Raw genomic sequence first — 7,301 nt, forward strand, 5'->3', positions numbered from 1 at the left:
CGGTGAAGGCGACCGGGGGTGGGGGGTGGGCGGGGGAGCCCTGCTGCAAGGGAAGGAGCACATGCCCCGGTTGTTCCGGGCTTCCCGGGGCAGAGACTCCCATGCCGCATCCCTGACTGCTCTAAGACCCGGGCGGAGGGGGAGAGATGAACCACAAACTGTTGGAGGCACCAATCGGAATCGTTAAGTGCCCTGGGGACTGGACCCGAGACCAGAGAGAGGCTGATCACTGCTCAACCGGAAAAATTCAGGAGCCTGAGCCAAGACCCAGACCATCAGACTCCTACTCGGGGGAAGAAAATTTGTAAACTCTGTGTGACTGTGTGTGTGAATGTATCTGTGACTCCACGGGCCGGCCAGGCTTACGGAGTCTGATTGGGCCCTCACCTGCAGGGGGTTGTGCAAAAGATCCCCTTTTCCTTTGCTTGTCTGCGCCGATCGGAAGAATTCATCATGGGGTGGGGTGGGGGGAGTTCTGCCACAGTACTATATTGCATGTATGTTGGAAATTGGACAGCAAGCCATGTGGGTATGCCACCATTTTGAGTAAAATGGAGGATGAGCCATGTGAGTGCCGCACCGTGGAGGGTGGAGCATGCATGGTTGTCGTCATCTTGGATGATGGGTCACGTGAGAGCCCCTCCATCTTGGAACTGGGCAAGGTGCCAGGCTAAGGGCTCTCTTCAGGTTATAGGCTGTATGCTGCTGCTGTGTGGGCACTGCACCAGTCTGGTTCTCTGTGTAACTGGTTCTGATAAGAATGGCTCTGGTTCTGAAGGTCATGAACTGAGGTCCAAGGGTGAACATATGACCTATAGGGTGTTTGCAGGGTCTGAGCTTCAGAAAACTGCAGGATGTGCCTGCAAATCTAGGGAATTTTAGTGGAAGGTACCTGCAGTGCCAGGGACTTTTGGCTGCCACATGCTGAGTTTAATATAGTCCTTCCCAAGGTGGGAAAGGAACCAGGATTAAAAGAGAATAATGGTTAAATCTGAATGAGTAAAATTATGTATAAAGAATGTAAAGTTTTAAACCTGGAGTAAAGGAAACCTCAACTATTTGTTTTCTGGTTTTGTGGGAAAAGAGCAAATTTCTAACATTGGTGTTGTTTCTGATCAGAAACCCTCTGGACTTAAAGACCAAGGGAAAGGTCACCTGTAACCAGTTGGGGAGAATGCCTTTGCCACTCGGGACCCAGGAAGGGTCATTTGGGGCTGATGAGTGCTTCAGCCAGAGGCAAAGCAGCATGTCTCTGCCAAAAGACCGGGGCCTGAAGGAGCATGTCTCTGTGAGGCACCGATGGGCGCATTGGTGCAAGAGAATGCCCCTACCTGTGTATTGTTCTGGAACTCTGTGTTTTGGATTTTGCTCTGTATCTGCTCTAAAAAGGAAATTGAGGGTTCCAGGGAAGGTTGAAACTTCACACTCTATAGGAAAGTAAATAAAAAATATAATTTATTTATATATATAAATGAAAAAGAGTCTGTGGGAAACTGAAAAAATAAATGGGAAAGTAAAAGTTTTAGGAAAGAATTATGTAGTATTAGTTAATAATAGAAGGTATAAGGCATGGAAATGCAATCTTGGTGGATATCAGAAGCTGTATGAAAGAAAGAATGAAGGGTTTGTGAATGTTGCAGAAAGTCTGTAGAAGTAAAAGTTTTAAAAAGCCTGATGGACATAAGAAGGAAAAATATTTTTCTTCACGCTTTGTATTTTTCTCCCTACCTGATCCCTCCAGAATTTGGCATTCTGAAGGAGTGAGTGAAGACATACAGTTTCTTTGCATAAAACCAGTAAGACCAGTCGTTAATAGTGGTTTTGTTAACCAAGACTTTGACTGGAATGTCACACCTGAAGGAGGCATGTATGGGTTCTGGTCATCACCAGAAAGCCCTAAGGAACTGGGATTGACTTGTGAAGCTAGCGTAAGCCCATGAGAAAAGCCTGGTACTTTGGTTGGTTGTGCAGTTTATGGCAGTCTTTCCAGGGAAGGAACGAAGGTTGCTTTCATGAAATATGGCCAAAAAGGAACCTGTGGGCACAATGGAAGCCGCAAGGATATGAGTGAAACAACTGGTACACGTGAAGCCAGATGGCGGATGTGTGGCTCTGCTTCTGTGCCCCCAGGGGTGGATTGAGAAGTCAATCTAAAGGTTCCCTGTGTGAGTTCCAGCAAAGCGGAATTAAAGATCATAAGTAATCCAGGCTGCTCTTGGTGTGTTTATGCAAACGGACAGTCAAAATGAAAAGCGGAATTCAAAGTAGTCCCTTTAATAACAGTGAGAGTGATCTTAAGGAGAAAAATTATGGTTCAAGGAAAATCACAATGCTCAGTATTGGACATCAGAATAATGCAGCTAACTGTCTTGAAAGCATCTTTTTGTTTAAAAGTTGAAACTGGTTTTGTAATATCATCAAAGATATACAATTTACAGGCATGGAGAACCTGTCAAATTGCCATTGCTAAATGTCATTGCAGGAAAGACCTTGCAACTGAATGTCTTCCCAAAAGACAGTGTCATAGGCACAGAGACTGGTTTGGGGATTGTTGTGTGAATTTTAACCTGTGTGTTCTTCTGTTTTCATAGGATGTATGCCTATGACTTCATTACCTGAGTGATTGGTTGCAATATAGGCCTCACTTAAGGAGCCCATTTTCATCGTCATCCCCTAAACCTCAACGGTTTGGCTGAACTGAGTGGTTGGGTTGGTGAGCAGTGTGGGCAGTCTGCGGGCTTCACTTTAAAACTGATTTTCCCTTTTCTGTCTTAATGGCTTGAACAGGCAGGGTTCAGATATCTGGAAGGAGGGAAATCCTAATATATTCCCCTCAGCCCGAGTGAAGTATAATGGGCCACAAGAGTTTTGGATAGGTGTAGCATGCCTTGTACACCTTCCTCCAGATAAGCCATTCTTTACCTAAGCCCCTGCCTTTGTCATTTAGTGGTTATGATTTAATTGTGCCTTCCAACTCTTTCCAAATCTGTCATCTCCAGAATATAACCAGGATGCCAGCAGTCCAGTAATGCCAGCCTTTAAACACCAGGCCTGCGACTTCCTGGTGACAGCCAACTGACCAGGATTCTGTAAGGTCCTTCCCCTTACAGGAAGGGCTCCCTCAATGTTGCACCCCCTTTCAGGGCACCCCTGACCCCCGGGTAGGTAGAACGACATCCATTTCCAGCCGGAAGCAGTTACAAGAAGATAAGATATTCGTCCACTGTCCTTTAAAAGATTTTAAAGGGGGTGTATATCTGAAAGGAGGGATTGTTATAGGGTGCAGCCAAGAAGGGGGACCCCAAATGGGCATTTGAAATGGGGTCCAGAACTCAAGGCATCCAGGAGATTTTAAGATGTCTTCCCCCCTTCCCCCACAGGTGTGAGTTGGGGGAGGGACACACAAAGCGAGAACATGCATATAAAAAACTCCAGCTTGAGTTCATTGCTCAAGATTTGGGGAATTGAACCCCTCTGAGCCCACGCAAGTAATAAAGGGTCGTGCTTTGCCATCTCCCCCGCGTGTGAGTTATTTTCCGAAACACCTTGACCCTTCACCCAGCTGCTGGACTCTGCCCTTCCTACCGGTCTGGATGAATGTGTCTATTTTAACTCCTTGGTCTTCGGACTTCTATGCAGTTTAATTTTCTGTCAGTTCTGGTTGTTACTTTGTTCTTAAATTGTTGTCCTTATTTTTGTTGTGTGAGGAGGCACAGTGTGTCTACCTCTGCCTCCATCTTGACTGGAAGTCATTTTTTTTACTTTCTTTGTCTAGTGTGTCTGCCATCAGGTCTTTCTCAGGGACAGCTTGATTCCCCCCCCCTTCCAGTGAGCCATACTTTCCAACTTCTTTGCATGTCTGTCTTTTGTTGTTGCTGAAAACTGGACATTTGGATTTAATAATATGGTAACCCTGAAGTTCAGATCCTCTGCCTTCCCAGGATTTGCTGGCTTTTCTTTTTAATCATTCTTGGTTTTTGATTATCATATGCTGTGGATCAGCCTGAGGCAGAAAACCTAAGGTCTCCTCAGATCTGTTTGAGCTTTTCCCCTCACATACATGATAAATTTCTAATTTCCCCCATATATGCACTTGTGTTTTAATGTACCATCTTTAATGCCCAGGTCCCCAAAGGAGAAAAACAGAAAAGTAAAGAGGGGGCAGGAAAAGGCTGAGCAGGAGGGAGGTGGGCTTACAAGAACGGGAGGTACAACCACTGCGCATGGCTGCCCGCCTCTTTGTGGCTCTGACCAGAAGCGGCAACCAGCTAGCAGGGCGCAGGGCCCTGGCATGTGCAGGTCAAGGTTCTTCCCGCCTGTCCTGACTCCCGCCGGCTCGCTGTGCCAGCTGCCCTGGGTACACATGCACAGTGGCCTACCACATGGCTGGGGGAGGGGCATGGACAGCTCCTACTATGTCTAGAGCCGAAATTGAATGAAATTAACTGCAATTTACTGCCCAGGCCTTCCCCTGGAATTCACAAGTTCTCCTCCCCTCCAGAGTTCCACAATACAGCAGGCAGTTTCCAACTGTGCCATTGCTGTCTGGTTAGGTAGAGGAATTCCTGGTCCTCCAACCCTACCCCCCTCCCACCCTCCGCCGTCTGCCATGCCCCCAGGATCCTCGTGTACAGGTTTTTGTGTGAACATTTTTTTTATTTGTTTCACTTGGATAAATACATAGACATGTGTCAGCTAGGTCACGTGTTAAGTGTATGTTTAACTTTAAAACAAAATTCCCCAGCCTCTTTTGCAAAGCAGAAGTACAAATCTCTACTCCCACAAGCAATACATGAGAGCTGTAGTGACGCCACATTTTTTGACAAGTCTTGGTGCTGCCAGATTTTAAGCTCTTCTAGTAGGTGTGTGGTGCTATCTTGCTGTGGCTCTATTTTGTATTTGTCTAGTGGTTAATGTTCTGCACCTTACAAGAGGCTTATTTGCCATTTGTAAATCTTTGATGAAGTGTCTTCAAATTTGTTGTCCATTTTCTAGGACAGATGTTTTTTGTTTTCTTTTCATTGAACTTTGAAAGTTCTTCACATAGTCTGGATACAATCTTTGTCAAATTATGCTTTGCAAAGATTTTTTCCAAGTCTGTGGCTTGCCTTTTCATGTTCTAGGCAGTGTCTTCTGAAAAGCAAGATATTTTTATTGGAGGAAGTCCAATTCATCTTTTTGTTTGAATGGATCAAACTTCTGGTGTTGTGTATAGGAACTTCCTGTCTCAGCAAGATCATGCGGATTTCATCTGACTCTTTTTCTGAGTTTATAGTTTTATAATTGGGTCTATGATACACTTTGAATGCATTTTTGTGCAAGGTTTAAGAAATGCATTGAGTTTTTTAAAATACAGGTTTCCAATTATTCTAGCATATGTTAAAATGACTAACCTTATTCCATTAAACTGCCACCTCACCTTTGTGAAAAATTAATTTACCGTACATGTTTTTTTTTCTGGACTTTTCCGTTCCAATGATCTATTTCTCTATTTCTGTGAGAAAACCACACTAGTTTGAAAACTCTAGCTTTACAATAAGTATTAGAATTAGGTAGTCTAAGTCATCCAGGATTTTTTTGTTTGTTTGTTTCAAAATTGTGCTCGTTATTCTAGCTCTGTTCCTTTTCCAAGTAAATCTGAATCAGTTTGGCAATATCAACAAAACAGAATTTATGAATGGGAAATAAGTCAATTTGGAAAGAGTTGACATCTTAAGACTCATGAGTCTTTTGACCCATGTACACATTATCTTTCCATTTTTCTTCTTTTACTATTAAAAATGGATGGTTTTCACTACAGAAGTTTAGTCCATATTTTTGGTACATTTATACCTAATTATTTCAGTTTTGGTACTATTACAAATGTATTTCTAGACCAATTTCAAAATATAGTTGCTTATTGCTATTATATAGGTATACGATTGATTTCTGCACCTTTACTTTTAATTTTGTAGCCTTGTCTAACTCATTTGTTTGTTGTGGGAACCTTTTAATTCCTTGGGATTTCCTACATGTCATCTCTGAATAGGGTCCATTTTATGTCTTCATTTCCAAATTGCATGGCTTTTTTCTCTCTTGTTTTATGCAGAGATATTGAAAAGGAGTGGTGAACGTGCACTCCCTTGCCTTGTTTCCCGTCTCAGGAGGAAGAAGTTCAGCCCTGAACCCTTAAGCATTAGGCTAGTTAAGGTTCTGTGGACATTCTTCAGCAGATTGAGAGCTCTTTTCTGTCCCTACATTCCTGAGTTTTTAGGAATAGATGTTTAATTTTGTCAAGTGCATTTCCTTCATTTATGCTTTTTCTTCTTTACTCCGTTGACATGATGGATTACAGTGGATTTTCAGAATCTGAACTAATCTGAATTCCCCAAGATAAACTTCATTGGACCATGATGTATAATCCCCTTTTTTCACACTGCAGGACCAATTTAATCTTTTGTTGAGGACTTTTGCATATATACTCATGAGAAAGCAGTGATATGTAGTTTTCTTGTACTTTGTCTCATTTTAGTATCAAGGTAAATTTGGACTCATAAAATTAATTTGGAAGTGTTCTCTTCCATAAAATAGTTGGATTACATTTAGCATTTGACAGAACTCATCAGTGAAACTACCTGGCCATAAGTTTTCTTTGCAGAAAACTTTTTAATTACTAAGTAAACCTGTTAAATAGATACAGGGCTGTTTTAAGTCACCGACTTCTCGAATAAACTTAGGAAGTTTGTTAGTTTCACAGAAACTGGAATAAATGTAGGAAGTTTGTGAGTTTCACAGAAACTGGAATAAACTTAGGAAGTTTGTGAGTTTCTTGAAACTGTCAGTTTCTGTGGGTCAGTTTCAAGAAACTGGTCCATTTTATTGATGTTGTCAAATTTATGAAAACAAATTTGTTCCAAGTACTCCATTTTTATATTCTTACACTTTGGGGGATCTTTTATTTTTCTTAGCAATCTGACTAGAATTTCCTCAATTTACTGATCTTTCAGGAACTAGTTTTGTTTACCATTACATTTTTGGTTTTCTGTTTACAAGTCATTGGTTTGTACTTATTTCTATTATTTCCTTTTCCTGCTTGTTCTGGATTTAATTTGTTCTTCCTTTTCTAGTTCCTTAAGGTAGAATGTAAATCACCAATATGTGACGTTTATTCTTTTCTAATATTAGCAAATTCCCTTTAAACACCCCTGTAGCTGTATGCCACATATTTTTATGCTGTATTTCCATTTCCATTCAAATTCAATTATTTTCTCAATTCCCTTAAGAATCCTGTTTTTTAAAATCTATGTGTTATTTTAAAATCT

This window comes from Phyllostomus hastatus, unplaced genomic scaffold (assembly GCF_019186645.2).
Source record: "Phyllostomus hastatus isolate PE091 unplaced genomic scaffold, TTU_PhHast_1.1 phas_scaffold_216, whole genome shotgun sequence".
NCBI classification, from domain to species: Eukaryota; Metazoa; Chordata; class Mammalia; order Chiroptera; family Phyllostomidae; genus Phyllostomus; species Phyllostomus hastatus.